The sequence below is a fragment of the Mixophyes fleayi genome, chromosome 7 (assembly GCF_038048845.1).
Source record: "Mixophyes fleayi isolate aMixFle1 chromosome 7, aMixFle1.hap1, whole genome shotgun sequence".
Lineage (NCBI taxonomy): Eukaryota > Metazoa > Chordata > Amphibia > Anura > Limnodynastidae > Mixophyes > Mixophyes fleayi.
The window spans coordinates 124,320,184-124,341,055 of NC_134408.1; the positions used below are offsets into that span (position 1 = coordinate 124,320,184).

A 20,872-nucleotide genomic window follows, 5' to 3' on the forward strand; every position below is an offset into this window, starting at 1 on the left:
TCCCTGTAACACAGCGCATGTGTGGAGGGATCACATGATCCTCCCTGTAACACAGCGCATGTGTGGACGGATCACATGATCCTTCCTGTCACACAGCGCATGTGTGGAGGGATCACATGATCCCTCCCTGTCACACTCCGCTCTCCGCATCACTGAAGTGCAGAGAAGTTTTCAGATGGAGCATGCGCACAAGACTTCTGTGGATCGCACAGCAGCTTCGGGAACGAGAGGCAGTGAAAAGGTAGGTTTTTATCTTCACAGGACCAGCAGTTTTTCCTGACTGCTGCTCCTGTGGAGATTTTTTAATAAATATGAGAAATAGTTCAATCCTTATCAATGCGATAAGGATTGAAAACTAATTTTCATTTTATGCAGCTGTTGATAATTGTGGCGCTTTGTCTGCTGGGATATAAAACCTTTTCACATTCTATCACCACGATGTGTAGTCAATACAACTATTGCCCTTATTACGTGTCTGTACAGCTGATTTATACATTACAGCTGGGAGGGCACCTTCCAGAATGAACGGGACCACGTGAAACGTACAGTGGGAGGTTCACTCCGCAGATGTCTTTTGTCCTAGGCTGCCTTTTTTAGTTATATTTACAAGAACATGCCAGCAGTCTTTCAGCCTCTCTGCACTGCACACATTCATAGTTTTCCTTAAAGTACACAAACTGCGGTGATAACAGTTACCGTAATCCCACAGCGATTTGTCACCCACGATACAGACAAGAAGGTTACTCATTCTCCTCAGATGCACAATATGATAACATACTGTTCATTGTGTTACTGCTTTTTACAAGTAAACTATATTGTTGCTGGTAACTGAACTCTTATTATCTGGGACACTTAAGAAAACAGGGAGAGTCGCCAAGCCGCCTTATTTAGCCAGATACAGCTCTGAAGATCTATCCAATGCAGAATTCTTGCCTGGAAGGAATTAATTCAATCATCCACTTTACTGCGTGTATATTACATTAATCCCTGTCTGGTTTACAGTATAAATAGTGTTCTCCTAGTTTTATATATATATAAGTCTGGGGATAGACTTTGCAAAAGCGTATTCTTCTGTAGCTGCTTTTAAGAAGGGAGAATCAGGAGATATTATACAATAATACTAGAATACATGACATATTATACAAATAAGAACAGTTACTATGTACCAATAAGGACAGTCCTGTTTATAATAAATTCTGTCTGTTTATATTCTGTTGTGGACGACAATTCCTGGTCATTTCACAAAACATGTTGATTGTTTAATAGTTATTTATGTCTCCTGGTCAACTTCGACAGAACTATGAAAGTGTCTGCAGCAGTATAACAAACAATAGAGATACTTCCTGGCACACTGTGCAGAACGGTTTGTGAAATTTAGGTGATTCACCTAGTATCACCTCTCCAAAGATGTGTTTTATCCTCTTTATACAATCATCGCTGTTACTGAGTGTGTGCTACACTGTATACACGTATAGGATCTATTATCTGGATGCTTGGGACCTAAGGTTTCTGGATAAGGGTTTTTTAATCTAAATTTAGGAGTATTGTCTCGATAATATATTAAATTGCACTCAATTACATAAAAATTCCCCAGTCTCACTCCCCCCCACGCACTTCAAGCTGCTCTCAAGAAACTCTTACATGTGCCTAGGCGGCTGGAGAGGCGGACAATCTGAAGTGGGGCAAAACTTACATTAAAGTCCGACCTCCCGGACCTTGAAATATCTCATTTAAAGTAAAGGCTGAGACCCAAGAACCAATTCTGAGCTGGTATTGCCCCTCCCCAAAAGGTGAGTAATGTCCCCAAAAGTGTGCCAACTCCACCACTTTGTTTCATTACAATAATCTTGCTCTGCAAAAGGAAATCTTGCTCTGCAAAATGTGGAGCATACCAGGTATGCCTATCCTCAACCTGTTAAAACTTTGTCACAGATGCCACCATCTGTGACAAAGTTGCTCTCCACAAATGTCACCATCTTGCGCTGTAAATCCACGTGGATCCATCCAGAAATTCTGTTTGATTACCACTATTCAGAACTAATGTTGGTGGTTGGAGGGAGCGGAGATCCGTGGCAATGAAGGGCCAACATGGCTGTTTTCAACCAAATCACTGAAATGGCAAGCGTAAGGCCTCGCACCCACTGGTGCTAAAATTATGCATTTTGTATATTGTTTTAACACCAAGTGAATGCAAGTAATCATACGTAACAATAAATCCCACTGTTCCAAAATGTGGCCATCCATATTTGTGTTTTATGGGTGTACAACTTTTTGTGGTATGGTGCAATTTTTTTTGTACCATTTCAGATCGTTCCACACATCATTCTCAATGGGAACTCACTGTAAACATAATCACATGACAAGAGTCAACAAGAGTTTACATGTGAGTTCAACACATGTGTTTGACATGTTCACTTCCTGTTTTTAGGAGGAATTGGACCAGAAGCATAATAAAAATTGCATTTTGAACATATTTGTAATGTCTATGTGTACTAAAGCATACAAAAATTGGTTTACCTGTGAGATTACTTGCATTTTCATATGCGTTAAAATAAACATTTAAACGCTAGTGGACACATGTATATAATCTCACCGTCAGCATGACAGAGTTTTCTTTTTATTGCCCAGATCATGCAGCACGGTGGGGTCATGAGTTCCATTCCCGACCATGGCCTTATCTGTGTGAAGTTTGTATGTTCTCCCTGTGTTTGCGTGGGTTTCCTCCGGGTGCTCCGGTTTCCTCCCACACTCCAAAAACATACTAGTAGGTGGTTGCTATTAAATTGCCATTAGTCTCTCTCAGTCTGTGTGTGTCTATATTAGGGGATTTAGATTGTAAGCTCCAATGGGGCAGGGACTGATGTGAGTTCTCTGTACAGCGCTGCGGAATTAGTGGCGCTATATAAATAAAGAGATGATGATGATGAAGTAATGAAACAGAAACACTGAAACAACGTTGTCCAGACTGTACAACCCCCAAATGTAGCGTTGAAGAATATATTATCCTCAGACAGATGCTTTCCCAGCTTTGCTTTTGTAAATTGAAACAAATCATTTGACATGTGCGATAAAGAGTTATCCCTAATGAAATGTGTTTGGCAAGACCTGATCTGGGGGCACCTGCAGGGGAGGGCTGGCAAAGTTCAGCCCTGGTGGGCAACACTCAACTCAGCAGCCTATTTTAAAGGACAAAGAGTGCTGGTGGCCCATTGACCCAGCCCAAGATAGCCCTCTATGGGACCGGCCCGGGGGGCAAATGCCCCCCCTGCCCCTCAGCCCAGCCTGCCCCATGGCCCCACGAATTCTTCTTTTGAAGGTGTAGAATAGACTTTCGCTATGTACCTTAATACACACTAGGTTTGGTACGGGTCATTCCTAGATGAGTCAGGGATATATCACTCTGGTCACATCCTAACTAGTGTTACTATATTAATGTATTACACTTACTGTATTTTTACTAAGGGACTTCATTTAAAGAGCACAATATTATGATGGTGTGTATATATAAATGTATACAATGTGGAAGAGCAATTTGGAGCATGCTACAAAAAAAGTTAAGTGACAAATCATAAGTAGTATGAAGGGTGATATATGTAACTTTACACGTCAGCGAGTGGAATATTTTTCAGTTAAATTCCTGACCTAAAATTACCGAAGCCATAAAAGTATTCACCCCCTCTGACATTTTTCACATTTTAATTTCCTACATCGTGGGAGCAAAATAGATTTACTCGGATAAAAACATAATGACAAACAAAAAAACAACTTAAAAGCTTGCTAATTAATTACAAATAAAACACAGACAATAATTGATCACATAAGTATTTATTCATTTGTTTTAACTCTTGGTAGAAGCACCTTTAGCTGTAATTACAGCTGTGTATCTATGTGGGTCATTCTCCACCAGCTCTGCACACCTCGACACTGCAATGTTCAACTAATACTTCTATTCAATATTCCTTGAGTTCCATCAAATTGGATAGGCCCAAAATTGTAAGGTGCTGTCGCTATATAAATAAATGTATAAATGTTGATGATGGTGATGATGATGATGATGATACAGACCTTTGGTGAACAGCAATTTTCAGATAATTCCACAGATTCTCAGTGGGATTGAGTTCTTGGCTTTAACATGGACACTACATTGATATTTTTGTGGTTTTTGCAGTATTCTTTGGGTCATTACCCTAATGAAATAAAAATCTTCTCCTAGGACTTAACCCGTATATATCTTATTCCTCCAGCTTGCACCCAGTATTGACAAGTTGTCCAGTCCTTGATGCAGAGAAACATCTTCATAGCATTATGTGCCAACCACCAGGCTTCATGAGAGGTGATACACAGTGTTAGACTTGTGCCACACATTGGTCCATGCATTAAGGTCAAAAAGTTTAATTTAGGTCTCATAAGTCATAGACTCTTCCTTCACTTGGTATGTGGATCTACATGATTTCTAGCAAACTCTAGGCAGGATTCCATGTATGTTTTTTCAACAATTGCTTTTCTTTTTGCCACCCTCCCTCTCATGTTTATGGAGTGCCGGAGTTACTGTTGTTCCATGTCCAATTTTTCCAATCTCTTTAATGGAAGACTAGCTCTGTTGGAGCTGTCATAGACCTCCGAGCACTCGCACAAGTTCACAATTGTGCCATACTCCTTCCAGTATTTTAGGGGGATTTTAAAACTCTCTGAAATATTCTCATGTCTTTCCTTCAATGGTCCATTTCAATAACCATTTATCAGATTTGCTTTGAATGTTCTTTGATTTTATTGATCAAGCTCTTAATTGGAAATACACTGACCAATAGTGGGACTTTTCACAGGCAGGTGTAACTGATTTGTAATCAATTGAAACATTTGAGTTGTACTGTTGTACACAGGTGGGCTCCAATCTATAATTGTGTGTCCTTGGACTGGAACTGATTGCACTCGGGTTTATTTAGCTGTATCTTAGCAAATTGGGTCAATGCTTGTCAGTGAGGGGCTACATGAAGGACGTGGAGGGCCGCATTCAAGGGGGCCGCCCGGGTATGCTGAGTGACCTCCCTGCACTCTGCAGAGGAGATCATGTGACACAGAAGCCCGTTGCCGCCCGATGACTTATGTAATCAAATGCTGTCTGTTTTTTATTTGCAATTAAGATAATCTCTAGCGTTGCTGGGGTTTACTGCATTGCAGAATATTTTGTTTAAACAATGATAAGAATTCCTAAATGGATCCATTTTCCAAGATGCAATAATTGCATTTAAAGTATGCCCCTTTCTTACATCATGAATTCTTACATCATGGAAAATGAATATATTAATAAATTCTGTTTCTGTAAAAAAAAACCTGTAACTCTAACTTCACAAAGTCAATTTAAATATATTGTGATTATTGTCTGCAGCAGTTCAATGTTCATTGAAATATCAAGATAGGTGATAGCAAGTAGTGGTCAGTGAGTGTCATAATGACGTATTTAGATCAAATAAATTACTTATTAAATCCAGCAGCAGTAGCAATTTAACACTATGGGGTAGATTTACTAGAACTTTTAAAAAGGAAAAGTAGAGATGTTGCCCATAGGAACCAGATTCTGGCCATCATCTTCTAGAATGTACTAGATAAATGTTAGCTAGAATCTGATTGGTTGCTATGGGCAACACCTCCACTATAAGTTTTCATACCTCTACCCCTATGAATTATCTTCATACACAATTGAAAGAAGTGCTCCGAGCTAAACATACATAGCCCATAACCCCATATTAAAGTGAACCTGCCACCCACACACAGTGGAGGCCGTCAATTTGTCATCTTAACCAATGTTTATGAGAATGTAGCCTAAGAACTAGTTACATGTGTGAGGTAGGAGCGGGTCATCATTGAGGTTGAATATTGATCCGGGTCACCAAATGTCATGCGGTTTTATCTGTAGACTGTTTAATCAAACCTCATGGTGATAATAATCTGATGATATGGCGAGCAAATGGACAGGAACTCTATCCCATCAAGAATGTACTCCATATCCCGCAATAAAACTTAAATATTCAAACACACACACATCAATTTTCTTGACACTGCTATACACAATAAAAACAATCTTCTATTAGACCCCTGTGTCACAAACACCCAATTATCTAGACACACTTTAAAACACAATGCTCAAAATGACAACAACAGAAAATAAGAACAGTTACATATATTGTAACCGCGGAGTGGTGGAGACTCAGATCCACAGGTAAGTAGACAAACAATAAATCTCCTTATGTACAAAGAACAGGGAGAAGCAACCAAGGTACCACTGATTGTCACAGTCACCACTGTAGAGATCTACAACCCATACTGCATAAATACAGCCAATTATTAACATTATCTTCACGGAAATACCATTTCCTACCGACAATCAGCTTACCTAACAGAGAAGTTCCCAGCAATGCAACGCTAACTTCCAATGTAAAGTCAATAGATGCAAGACCTCCCTGTCAAATTGTGCAGGAACAAACAATGTCTAGCAGCACAAGTAATCAATGGGGACTTTAAGGTATGGAGGGGAGAAAATTATGCCAATACAAATTAAAGAAAACATGTAACAGTCTATTTACATATTAAAACATAGGGGTGAGATTTATAACTTATTATATTGTATAAGAATAACTGCTCAGACCTGTGTTATCAATCTCATATGGGGATAATCAGATCTGACTCTGACTCTGCAAAAGGTCATTTAACGAAACACAATTGATGCACAGAATAAAATCCTCACAAGTGCCCATTAGTCCCAATTGGGTACAGTCTTATTATTTAATACAAATGTATGCACAATATAAGGGTTTAGCGCTATTTAGCAGTGGGACAGACATCTTTCTACTTTCATTTATTTTTTTTTCTATTAAGAGGTGTCGAAGTCAGCAAATTGGATAAAGTCATTTCAATTAAAGTCTAGCAAACTTGGTTGTCTTTGTCTGAAAAGATGCGTACGGTACGCTACGACGTACAAGGGCACGCTACGGCGTGAAAGGGCGTACGCATCCACTACACGTGGCAGCAACAGTAATTGGTCTTTTACCATACATTCGCACAAACACGCATACTTATAAAATAGTACACATTATTGGTAGTTGCAACACATAGTCAGTTATGTCGAAATATAGTAGTATTTATATGTTATATCAGAGTTACATGCATATTAGTGAAATACACAGAACGGGTTAAAGGAATAACATCATGAGTGGTATCATAATGAACCTTGTTACATATCCTACTGTTTGGTGCGCTCTGCGAGGGAATCGCAGAGTGCATACGCAAGTTATGAATGATAGGGAATTATGAACTACTTAAGACTAAGGAATTCTGGCGGGAAGAGCAGAGCATACCCCCTGCAGAGATGACCCCCTCCTTTGGATTCCTTAGGATGAACCAGCCAATGATTGACGACCCCTTGGACATTCCTGAGACCCGGACCAATAGATGCAAGCCATACCATCTTCATTGTATTACTGTACTTGATTGTGTATATAAGCAGCAGCTTGTGATCCAGAGGGCAGACTTCTTGTCCCCAGACTTCAGGATTGAATGACTGCACTGGATCCAGAGCGCCTGCGTTAAGTAACGGCTGTATTTACTATTACATCGCTTGAGCATATTTTTTCCACTTATTGCGAATAAATCTTTGTGCGTTGGAAACACAAATCGAGGTTCGACAATCGTTATTGGTTAGCGACAATACTTGGTAATTGGTCTTTTACCATACATTCGCACAAACACGCATACTTATAAAATAGTACACATTATTGGTAGTTGCAACACATAGTCAGTTATGTCGAAATATAGTAGTATTTATATGTTATATCAGAGTTACATGCATATTAGTGAAATACACAGAACGGGTTAAAGGAATAACATCATGAGTGGTATCATAATGAACCTTGTTACATATCCTACTGTTTGGTGCGCTCTGCGAGGGAATCGCAGAGTGCATACGCAAGTTATGAATGATAGGGAATTATGAACTACTTAAGACTAAGGAATTCTGGCGGGAAGAGCAGAGCATACCCCCTGCAGAGATGACCCCCTCCTTTGGATTCCTTAGGATGAACCAGCCAATGATTGACGACCCCTTGGACATTCCTGAGACCCGGACCAATAGATGCAAGCCATACCATCTTCATTGTATTACTGTACTTGATTGTGTATATAAGCAGCAGCTTGTGATCCAGAGGGCAGACTTCTTGTCCCCAGACTTCAGGATTGAATGACTGCACTGGATCCAGAGCGCCTGCGTTAAGTAACGGCTGTATTTACTATTACATCGCTTGAGCATATTTTTTCCACTTATTGCGAATAAATCTTTGTGCGTTGGAAACACAAATCGAGGTTCGACAATCGTTATTGGTTAGCGACAATACTTGGTAATTGGTCTTTTACCATACATTCGCACAAACACGCATACTTATAAAATAGTACACATTATTGGTAGTTGCAACACATAGTCAGTTATGTCGAAATATAGTAGTATTTATATGTTATATCAGAGTTACATGCATATTAGTGAAATACACAGAACGGGTTAAAGGAATAACATCATGAGTGGTATCATAATGAACCTTGTTACATATCCTACTGTTTGGTGCGCTCTGCGAGGGAATCGCAGAGTGCATACGCAAGTTATGAATGATAGGGAATTATGAACTACTTAAGACTAAGGAATTCTGGCGGGAAGAGCAGAGCATACCCCCTGCAGAGATGACCCCCTCCTTTGGATTCCTTAGGATGAACCAGCCAATGATTGACGACCCCTTGGACATTCCTGAGACCCGGACCAATAGATGCAAGCCATACCATCTTCATTGTATTACTGTACTTGATTGTGTATATAAGCAGCAGCTTGTGATCCAGAGGGCAGACTTCTTGTCCCCAGACTTCAGGATTGAATGACTGCACTGGATCCAGAGCGCCTGCGTTAAGTAACGGCTGTATTTACTATTACATCGCTTGAGCATATTTTTTCCACTTATTGCGAATAAATCTTTGTGCGTTGGAAACACAAATCGAGGTTCGACAATCGTTATTGGTTAGCGACAATACGCACATTACAGAGGCAAGATAGCTCAAGCCACTGCTTTTTCCAGGCAAAATCTTTGCCATTTTTTCCATTAGATTTATAAAGCGCACCTTCATAACTGTAGCACTTTGGATGAAATCTCAGATAGAAGGTAGACCATGGTGAAGCCCACTCCCCTCTTATTTCCCGACACGGTTTGGTAGACCAACTGAAGCATTAGACCTTGTGAGCTACAGCTGAATCTCTTCTATTCCTTCTTCCTCTTTCTCCCGCACTGTTTCCCCATCCCCAAAATTGTTAAGTTTTCCTTGTTTTATTTGTTATTTTTTGGTTTAGAGGATACTCTACTTATACTACAAGGTTTAGGTAAGTTCTATCTGTATTGTTATATGATGCTTGGACATGATCTTCTCCCAGTTGTGATGTTATCAATGACTTAAGCTGGGTACACACTACAGAATTTTCCAACAACTTTTTATGCTGATCGATTATACATCTGATCGATGGTCCGATCGCTCGGTCCATGGACTGCATACACACTAGCCTTGTTTTAGACAATAAAGGGAAGAGCGGCCGTCCCAGTAGCGACTTTTTACAGCCATGTTGTCGTGAGCAATGACTGCAATTTCGTACACACTGTTGTGGATCAGTCGTAAACTTATACACACTACACAACAGAAAGGAAATTGGAACAAAAATATTGAACGGTATGACCAACCAAATTAGGCGACAATCGTCTATTTGGGCAGACTTTCAACCATTGTGTCACTGCACACACTGACCCGACTTTCAAACGAGCGGTCGTATGTCGGTTGTTTGAGCCGATTATTGGACAAAAACCCTGTAGTATGTACCTAGCTTTACTGTAAACTGATCATTTCTTCAATAAATATAAATTGCCTAAAAAAATAAATCAGGACATCTATTGTTAATGTTGTTCTTTGTAAGTCTGTGCTTTTCCTGCAGTTTTGGACGTTAGTAAATCTGGCAAATTAAAAATCACCCACAAAACCTTGAAAAAGCAGAAGACTTTACAAACTGCACTTCAGTTAATGTCCCCCCCAAGATTCAATCACATACTGTCCTATCACACAGAGTATGTGGGTGCACTGTGCTCAATCTCTAATATAAGAGTCAGTACGAAAAGAATCAAAAGAGGAAATAACTATCAGACGCCACTTATATATATAACCTGGAAGACAGATTATCCCGGCTCATAGGTCTAGCGGATCACAGATAGTGAGGAGGCGAAAATCACCCTCTATCATTTATTGCTAGGACCAGAGTCCAGAATGTTATTACTAACCGGAAACTGAAAAAAGTTTTACCTCCAGTTTATCAACACTTTTTGGTTAAAATATGGAGATAAAAGTGTTATATTAATAGAATATGAAGTTAAACTAACACAACATTAAAGACAATTCACCTAATTTCTCTATATGTCTTTAAGTTTTTGCATTATACAGTTTTGTTGTTTTTATGGTTTGTTTTCTGTGTCAGAGATTCCAGGGCTGGTTTATTGCATGGTGAGAATGTCGTGTGTGTGGGGGGGATGTCTAATGTTAAAAATAGTAAGTTTAATTTATTTCCTTAGCAGTCCCTGTCATCTCATCATCAACGGCTATTTATATAACACCTCTAATTCTGCTGCGCTGTACAGAGAACTCACATCAGTCCCTGCCCCATTGGAACTTACAGTTTAAATTCCCTAACACACACACACACACACACAGACACACACACAAAGACTAGGGTCAATTTGATAGCAGACAATTAACCTACCAGTATGTTTTTGGATTGTTGGAGGAAAACAAGGCACCCGGAGGAAACCCACGCAAACATGGGGAGAACATACAAACTCCACACAGATAAGGCCATGGTCGGGAATCGAACCCATGACCCCAGTGCTGTAAGACAGAAGTGCTAACCACTCACTGTGCTGCCAACACAGATAATTAACCATGTGTGCTATTATAACCCATAAACATTTGTTTGCTTGTTTTTTATTTCAAGACATAGTAGACTTTCAATGACATATTTTTTTTCAAAAATACAGTAAGGTTGGATACACACTACAAGTGTTTCACCCTATAATCATGCCATTCACATGATACACAACCGTTCAGCCCAATATCAATGTGTATGCTCCAACGATCATGTTGTATTATTCCAAGCACATCGTATCATTTGATTTTATAAAGGAACGTCTCTATAAACAATCGAACAATGTCGTTCCAATCCTACAGTGTGTACGCACTCACGACCTGATCTCCGTAGAGTTTACAGAGTCACGATCTTTCAGCCGATGGTTATGACAGATGAAGAACACAGATATGATGGTAAAACGTGTTTAGTGTGTATACGAGCCAACATGCTGATTTGGACTTTCAATTGTTGGTAAAATCGTTAACGATATCTCATTGTGATACATTTTCTGTAGTGTGGTTCACACTAAGGCTACCTAGACTGTACCGTTAAAATTCTGCATTTTAAATGCATTTCTAACAGTTACGTGCAAGCAAATAGATATGACAAGAAAAATCATTGTATCAAATGATACAGTACATATTGCATTTCTATGTGTATTGTAACAAAAGGAGGCATTTAGCTGGCAATATGCAGAGAAAGCAGGGAAGTAGAGTAAAACATTGGCACAGTTATGTACCTAGGTGGAGATTAAACCAGGTAAAAACATATGTGTAGTTTAAAATTGGTTTACTTACATGATTTAAAAGCTGCTTCCTCTCAGCAAACAGACAGGGTGGGTCTGATAGTCTAAACAGAGCCAGGTATGGGCGTTTCCTTTTAAAGAGAAGGTGGGTGTGTCACCTGTCCATCAAGCTAGGCCTGTGGGAGGAGTGTCAGGTATAAAACCCTGCTTGTTTCATTGTTCAGGGAGATCAACGCTGGGCTAGCTGGCTGATCTGGACAGAGAGCTGGACTATGTATAGTAAGCGTTGAGGGTCTCCATAATTGCTGTGCAAGTATACGGTGTCAAAACATTATTACCATCCTGACAATAAGGAACCATAAAAAGGAAGAAGTTGTACGCGTGTGCTTCACCAGTAGCGGGCTCTTGCCACAGTATTTAGCATTTTTACTTTCATTTTAACATTCAATAGCATACTCATTGAAAGCACCAGGGCGTACTTAGCCTAACAAAGGTTTAACTTGTGTGAGAATTTATTTATTTTGTCTACTGTTATATAAGTTATTTTTTGCAGTATTTCTAGGGTGTTATAAAATCCTGTACAATGATATTCTTGTCTCGTCACTAATCTACCAACACCCTCTCCAAATGCTCACAGAAATAATTGCCCCTTGGTGTTTTGCAGTTATCTTATGCATATCTCACCTAATTGCTGAGATTCATGCCCCGATCTGTTTCCACTTTCACAGTTCACCTGTCAGTGTTACAAATGATGAATTCTACATTAGAAAAAACAAATTGGAAAATTCTTGCCCAACCTGCAGCCACACCTGACACTGTCAATAAGTGCTGTTTACAGTGGAAATACAAAACTATTCATGTCCCGGATACTGTTCTCAGGAGAAAACGTAAAACTAGTTGGATGTATGAATATTGTTTCATACATTGATCTTCCTGCAATCAGTGCGACAAGATCTTCACATCACTACTTTGTGCTCATGGGGGACCTGCTCTTTACAATATCTATATATTTTTGTTTGTCTCTCTTCCCCTCCTCACATAATGACTCTGCCCATGTCACATGCATCATCACTAGTATAATTACATGGGTGGAAAGGTCACTGCCTGACATGTTTAGCACACTCATCTCCTGCTGCTTGAAGCTTCGGAAGTTCTGATTGGATAATAAACAGTTTACACCAGTGGTTCCCAAACTGTGTGCCACAGCTCCCTTAGGTGCCACGGTGATCTCACAGGGGTGCCGCGGCCAGGACCGGTGATAAGCAAGGCAAAGGACTACTTGGTAATTATTTTGGCTTAGGGGTGCCTTGAAAAAAGGATTTAGACCCTAAGGGTGCCTCGAAGTGAGAAAGATTGGGATCCACTGGTTTACACACAGATGAGCAGGAGTTTAAGTTTGAATACAATAAGAAGTTCACACCATAGTGTCCTATCTACATCTTCAGTATAACACGTAAGATAGGTCTAACTGGTTTTCAGAGGTCCCGATTTTCTTTTAGTCACCACTTTGATTTCTAGTCAATGCTGCATCCACCCATTGGACGACTTTATATCCTGTGCAGATCACAATGTTTTTCCACTTCTGGAGCTGAGAACTGTGTGAACAGCAGAAGCGCGAAGACATTGGGCTGAATGATTCTTACGCTTGCTCTGCTTTCACCACAGTATTCTTGTACTCATGTACTGTGGACCAGGTGTGATTAAATAATCTGAAACACCCTATCCATAGTGGTGCGCTGAAGTCAGGATATATGATAATTCATTTAGCCGTGAAGCGTCTCGCGACCATTCCGGTGACACTACACTACAAAGGATTCATTATCCAGTCAAATCATAAAATATGGATATTTTATTCCTGATTTCAAAATAACTTTAGTTTGTAATAAAAAATAAAAGTAGAGAAGAGGTTTATAAAGCCTGCAGAGAAAGGAGTATTCCTTCTGACACGTATATATTGCCCACCCAACTATGCAGCCCTCAGTGTCCTTGCAAGTTGACATGATTGTTCTAAAGGACAGTATTTATAAGAGCTTATTTACAAGAATAATGCTTTTATCCTGCATTGTAGTACTGGCCCCATACAGGTAGACCCGGCCAATTGTCCAACCTCTGTTAACAAAATATGATGTAACTTTACACAGAAAATTAATATGACGCCACACAACAGACAAATGACATGTGGTGTGTAGCTAGTGCTTACAAAAGAGGGGACATGCCGCCGTCACTCCCAACTGTAGACGTTAGCGGAAGTGGGTAGGGGGTCATTGGAACCAATAGGTTCGACACCCATTTGTATGTTTTCACTGGCCTTAAAAAACACCAGTAAAAGTGTGTTTTTTAACACCAGTAGGTAACTGGCCTTAAGCAAAGATAAGTGCAATGGAGGGGCTTAATACAGATTGTAGTTATCATTTATTTAGTACATTCTACAAAATGACAGCTATAATCTGATTGGTTGCTATAGGCAACATCTCTACTTTTCAAACCCACCGGAAGTTTGCAGCTTGATACATTTAACCCAGGCTGCGTCTTTTACCATCTAAACTTTACCAAAATTTCTTTCAGCAATTTGAATTGTATGCAAGAGGTTACACTGTGACTGCAAAGACATTGGTCTGTGTAACTCCCATTGGACTCATCTGCCCTCTTATGTACTGTATAAACTTCACTGAAGGTCCACTCATGTTTTAATGCAGTAGGATCAGGTGTAATAACTCAAAGTGACGCAGCCTCTACTGCAGACCTCTACGCTAGCACTGATCATTGGATCAGTGGCTGCTAATCCCCATTAACCTTGCACTTATTTATCAATCACAGTGATAACTGAAGACTACAGCTACAAGCTGGTGATAACATGCAGGGGTCCTCCACGCCCCAGGTTTACCCCCACCCACATGGGTGACACATAACTCTGCATCTGTCACTGCAGGTCCTTCTATGAGACTGTGCAAACAGAACTTACAGGAACCTGGCATTGTGCTGCTAACCATTTACACAGACAGAAGAGTGGAAACTGGTTACTAATAGAGTATTTTCTTATTCCTGTTATAAGTTACCCTCCCCTCTTACAAATACTTAAAGTAAATGTTTAGACTGAACCCAGGAATTTCTACACCAAAGTGAAACCTCCTCTCAGCTTCAAGAACCACACACTATAGGCAGATAAGATGTATTTGGTGGGTTCCTGCTCACTTATTTATATGCATTCTCTATGTTTTATCCTACTGACTATACCAAGCATTGCTCACATCACTATTACTGTTTGACTACAATAAACACAGTATATAAAACAGATATTGTTGCTTTCCCTAGTACATCAAAATGAGAAAACGCTGATTGTGTTTATGCCTAAAACGTTGTACAAATAAATATTGACGTTAATGAAAATGTTCAGACACAAATAGATGGCGCCAAGATATTGCAAATCAGACATAATTGTAGTTGGTGGGAAGAGATTTTACTTTGTACTTCCTCCTTAGTTAAACATCTTCAAAGTTTCCTTCCCCTTCCCCCGGCATACCAAAATCACAGTGAGAATGATTAATGATGCTTAGTTGCTTACATGGTGCATACAACACTGTGTTCTTCTGTAAGTCCGTATTCACTTGAATGGCAAATCTACAAACTTAATGATTTACTTATTTCTATTTGCTACTGAATACATCAGCTTATGCCAAGCTCTGCAATCAACTGGACTGAAACTTTTCTTTTACAGCCCAGGTGAATAGTATGTATAGTGCCAAATAAGAAATAAACAGATTCTACAGCCAAGACTTAGTAATTGTTTGGGTGTATATAGCAACTGGCTTGAGACTGCATTGTAAATCTAAATTCCACATTAAGGCAAAGCCACTCCCTGCTTATTCCCACATTGCTGCCAGCTTGCTAATAATTTGCTGTACAGTGTATTTCTCTTAGTCCTTAGATCGGTGCCTGGTGCTTTCTCTATAGTCAGTCTAAACTCTGCAAACAAGCTGTGCGCTCACATGGGATCACCCTGGACCTCACAGGCTGCCGAGTCACGTCCGCTCATTTATAACCTTCCCGGAGCTGTTCTATAAACTCCCCGGTGCACTTTCTATAGTGTTGCTGCTCTCTCAGCACAATCATCCCCCTCTTACCTGTTCTGAAGCTGCAGCAAGGCCGAGTCACTCCAAACCTACACCAGCTATTCCCAGGGCAGTCTTCTCCGGGTGACAAACAGAAACTTTCCTGCAGCTGTGAGTGGAGGCAGCGTGCTCGCTGCAGCTTCTTCCTGTCTTATGTCATTTACTTTATTCCGTGTTCTGCTCTAGCACCACCTACCAGCAGTCCCTCTGCACTGTGCATGTCCCAGAAAAAAAGTTACGGACTACATCAGTTGTGCTGCAAGTCCTTCCAAGTTCCAACACTCCTCAGATCACCGAGCTAGAGGCTTCTGTCTGTATTCAGCCTTGATACAGGCGACAATACAATCTAACAGCCTTTGTATATAGTTGGTGACATTCTTTGGAATTCCCAGGTGTGTACTGTACCTGTGGGACAGTTGCCTCTATAAATACCCTATTTGGTCCACTCTGCATTATTAATCCCTGTATAAGCACTGACAATGAACATCACATGTGTTTGTTGTCTTTTTTAAGAGGTTGTATTCATAACTGAATTTAGGTGTATATGTGTTATACATGTGGATAGGACAAGAGGCTGTTCAAAAACCAGAATGCAAATGCGACACTACCACAATGCTAGTAAACATTGGTAGTGGTGGATATAGTGACACTGCAAACAATGGTTTTAAGCATTATTCCCATTTACATGTATTTTAAGAAAAGATAAGGGAAGGTGACAGGGAGCACAAGAGGAAGAGACAGATGAGTGAAGGATAACAAGAGAGAAGGGGGAGGACATGTAAGAGGTGAGGAAGAGGAATATTGATAATTTTGCAATAAAGTATATGAAATGAGAGTATTGTGATAGACTAAGAAGATAGCGATTGATACAAATGGAGGTTAAGCTATAGAGAAACCTCAGACCACAAGGATGAGAACCTGTGTGCCAGGAAACCGTCAGTTGTGAGAGATAAGTGTATCAACCCACAGTCCAGTAGTAAACAGTGTGTGTAATTTACCTACAGATGTTTATATAACTGAAGTACAGTAATTTCCTTCTCTCTACAAAAAAGAACTGGATTCAGAGATAATCAGATAATAAGATTTTGCTTAAAGCAGAGATAGTTAAATTATAATAACCTTTTACCCCACTCACTGTAGTTAAGATAATGAACAAATAAATCTATAGGGCTTGAGTCAATAAGGAAAGTAAGGCAAAAAAGGAGTAAATTTTCTCCGGAACAAACCATGTTACAATTTAAGGGGTGCACATTAGTTTATTATTTTGCACATAAGTTAAATTCTGGCAGTTTTTTCATCTATCACACAAATACTTCATAACTTCATTTTTACATTGAAATTTAAAGTTGATCTAGGACTTGCCCTATACCAACTATAAATCTGTCCCCACCTTTTAAATTTATCTCCCCCTCCAATGCAACATGGTTTTACTCAGGTGCAAAGTTACTCCTTTTTTATGATTTGCTCTCCTTAATGATTCAGACCTATAGTATCCGGAGTGTGCACATCTTTCCAATCTTTTGTGTTATCAAATGTTAAATGCTATGAGTCAACAGCGACATCTTGAAATCTTAAAGAAACAAAGTGAGGTTTAAACTATATGGTTTATAATCTCTTTTGAGATGGATTCCGCGAAAGACTATGTAAAGTGGTGACAATATGACAGTGGATGCCCTCTTCGTTTACTATAGTTTTTTTAATTAATTCAAGACATATTGGTCAGCGTGATTAAATTACAAAATTTGCACAAGGATATTCAATACACTGATTATATTGGGCGCCTCAGCACTGCAAAGGTTAATTACCTCAACTGTCAATACGTGCACCAACGGCCATTCAAGGGTGATATATGTATATATATATATATATATATATATATATATAGGGACTCTGTAAATATATTGTACAAGACCAGTGACTTCATACATAGTGTAAAGTATTAAAGTGATAGTATATAAAGAACAATTATTAGTAGTGTAACAATCAGTCATGTGTAAGTTTAGTGTTGACTAGTTATAAATGAGTGATCTAAGGAGTGATATGATATGATCCAGGAGAGTAGTTAATTTATATAGATTAAATGTTGACTTCTGTATACACTGAGGACCTCATTTAGAGTCGGACGTAAAGTCCGTTTTAGGCGCATCTGACAAAAAAAACACTACCACGCATGTGCAGATAGCACCAAATCCGCCTGCATCTTGGACACTTGCGCCTAAAACGGACTTTGCGTCCGACACTAAATGCGGTCCTGAATGTATTAATTTCTGGGATGTGCTGTATAGTATTCACCACTGTTGTCATTGTGTAATCCAGGGTTTCCCAAACCCAGTCCTCAGGGCTCCCTAACAGTGCAGGTTTTCCGGATCACATGTGACATAATTAGGACCACCTGTGGATCTGTTACAATGTGTCAGTCAGTAATGAATACACCTGTGCTCCAGCAAGGAGAAATGGAAAACCTGCACTGTTGGGGAGCCCTGAGGACTGGGTTTGGGAAACCCTGGTGTAATCAATACTTTCCATTGCTATAGCAAAAATATAAAATAACATATTTCTGGTTGTCTGTGTGTTTCTATTAGATCAAATATTACCAGGAACTATAGGTAAGGGTTTTCTGGATCACCCCTGGTACTTATTTCTCAGTATTTATCAGTTGCATTTGTCATAATGACATACTTGCCAACTTATGGCAGTCGGCATCCGTTAGCTGCTGGGGGAGGTGGGTGTGTGTGTGGGGGGCGGGGCTCAGAAAATTGTGTCATTTTGGCAAGTATGCATAATTATTGCCTGAAAACCGAGGACTGTTGGCAATAACAACAACAAAAAAATGGTATTTTGTCGACTTTAGGGCCTCACCTTATACCTCAATGGAGAACGTCAGGCGACAGCTTCCCCATGCAAAACAAATCTGGGCTTTCCGTTCCACTGTGTCCTGAGACCTGCCCGTGAGGCAGCAAGTTGCCGCTCAGAGCAGTGTGGCAGAGGCCGCTGAATATCGCTTAATTTATAAAATGAGGCAATAACAGATATTCTATTGCTGCTTGTTAATGTTATCACAGCCTGTTTATTAAATGCTGTCCTTACAATGTGACTGGCAGCACTGAGTGGAAATGCTTGTTTTATATCAGCTAATTAAACACACCCAGTGCTAGGGGTTCAGATGTAAGCAAATATTTCCCAAGTGAAATGGGTCAGGTTGACGTCTCTGAACATGTCCTCTGAATGTTTAATCTAGGGATGTGCACCGGCCACTTTTGGTGTTTTGGGTTCTGATTACTTTAAGGTTTTGGGTTCTAATGGGTTTTGCCAAAACACCCCCCTTAAGGTTTTGGGTTCTGATTTTTTTTTTAAAAAGCATAAAAACTACTAAAATCCAGTTTTTTGTTTGTTTTCACTCCTACGCTATTATTAACCTCAATAACATTCATTTTCACTCATTTCCAGTCTATTCTGAACACCTCACAATATTGTTTTTAGGCCAAAAGGTTGCACCGAGGTAGTGCTGGACTTATACTGCAGGATCAGTGAACTTAGTTATATAGCAGTACCACTGGACTTATACTGCAGGATCAGTAAACTTATATAGCAGTACCACTGGACTTATACTGCAGGATCAGTAAACGTAGTTATATTGAAGTACCAATGGACTTATATACTGCAGGAACAGTGAACGTAGTTATATTGCAGTACCAATGGACTTATATACTGCAGGAACAGTGAACGTAGTTATATTGCAGTACCAATGGACTTATATACTGCAGGAACAGTGAACGTAGTTATATTGCAGTACCACTGGACTTAGCAGAACAGAGCACAGGACACAGCACCAATGGACTGAGCAGGACAGAGCACAGGACACAGCACCACTGGACTCAGCAGGACAGAGAACCACTGGACTGAGCAGGACAGAGCACAGGACACAGCACCACTGAACTCAGCAGAACAGAGCACAGGACACAGCACCACTGGACTGAGCAGGACACAGCACAGGACAGCACCACGAGAAAGAGCAGGACAGAGGACACCTAACACACCCTCCCTCTTCCCTGATCAATGCCCGAGTGAAGATGGCGGCGGCAAGCGGGGAATATAAAGAATCCGGATCTCGCAAGATCCGACGGCGGGATTATGACGTTAAGCCTCGTTTTCAGTTTTGCGATCGGCGGGAATACCCGAACAGTGCTTGGATCGGGCTCGGATCCGCACTGTTTGGGGGTGTTCGGATTGCGAGAGTCCGAGCCCGCTTATACCTAGTTTAATCCCCAAGTGTCCCTGGATAAGGCTGGCATCCAGGTATCGAGTTCATCCATAACATAAATACAAGCATGTGAATATAACATGGATACGTCATATTCATCATGCACTTCTCTTTTCTTCTTGCTTGTAACCAGGTCTACTCCGGGGCGTTGTAATGCTGAAGGAGACCCTAAAAGTACATTGTAAAATGATCCATTCATATATATAAATCAATCATGTAAGAAAAACAGACAAGAGCCTGACATGGATTTAAATCACATTTTAATCTAAGTGTTTTATCTTTACAGGAAAAAAATAAAATAATTCTTTTTTTTTTTTTTTACTCTAGGACAAGAAAATAAGTATATAATGCCTGTGTTTGTATATACATACTTTGCATGTATGTATACACACACAAAATCTATAATAATTCTGTATACACAGAAATAAACGTTAATGACATTCATCAGTTACACACCAGTAAAATAAAGAGTAAACCAATTTGGCACAATGTTCAATACAGAAGTGAATAAATATTGTAACAAAAATGAAATAAATAAGTAGCATGATGAGTAAATATGATCATATACACCAGGGGGTATATTTACTAAACTGCGGGTTTGAAAAAGTGGAGATGTTGCCTATAGCAACCAATCAGATTCTAGCTGTCATTTTGTAGAATGTACTAAATAAATGATAACTAGAATCTGATTGGTTGCTATAGGCAACATCTCCAATTTTTCAAACCGGCAGTTTAGTAAATATACCTCTAGAACTGGTAGTCTTATATAGTCTAGCTGCTGGAGAATTACA

General features: G+C 39.8%; 1 protein-coding gene across 3 annotated transcripts in view; it reads right to left on the minus strand.

The window, feature by feature from the left end:
• Window positions 1-15,999, minus strand: part of MAP3K20 (mitogen-activated protein kinase kinase kinase 20) — a 151,750-nt gene extending 135,751 nt beyond the window's left edge. Inside the window, exon 1 of one of the 3 annotated variants that reach the window (XM_075180617.1) lies at window positions 15,833-15,999. The gene's annotated coding sequence lies outside the window, so the exon portion shown is untranslated. The remainder of the gene's footprint in view (window positions 1-15,832) is intronic. The other 2 variants (XM_075180619.1, XM_075180620.1) reach the window with 2 other exon arrangements.
• Between the last annotated feature and the right edge of the window lie 4,873 nt (window positions 16,000-20,872).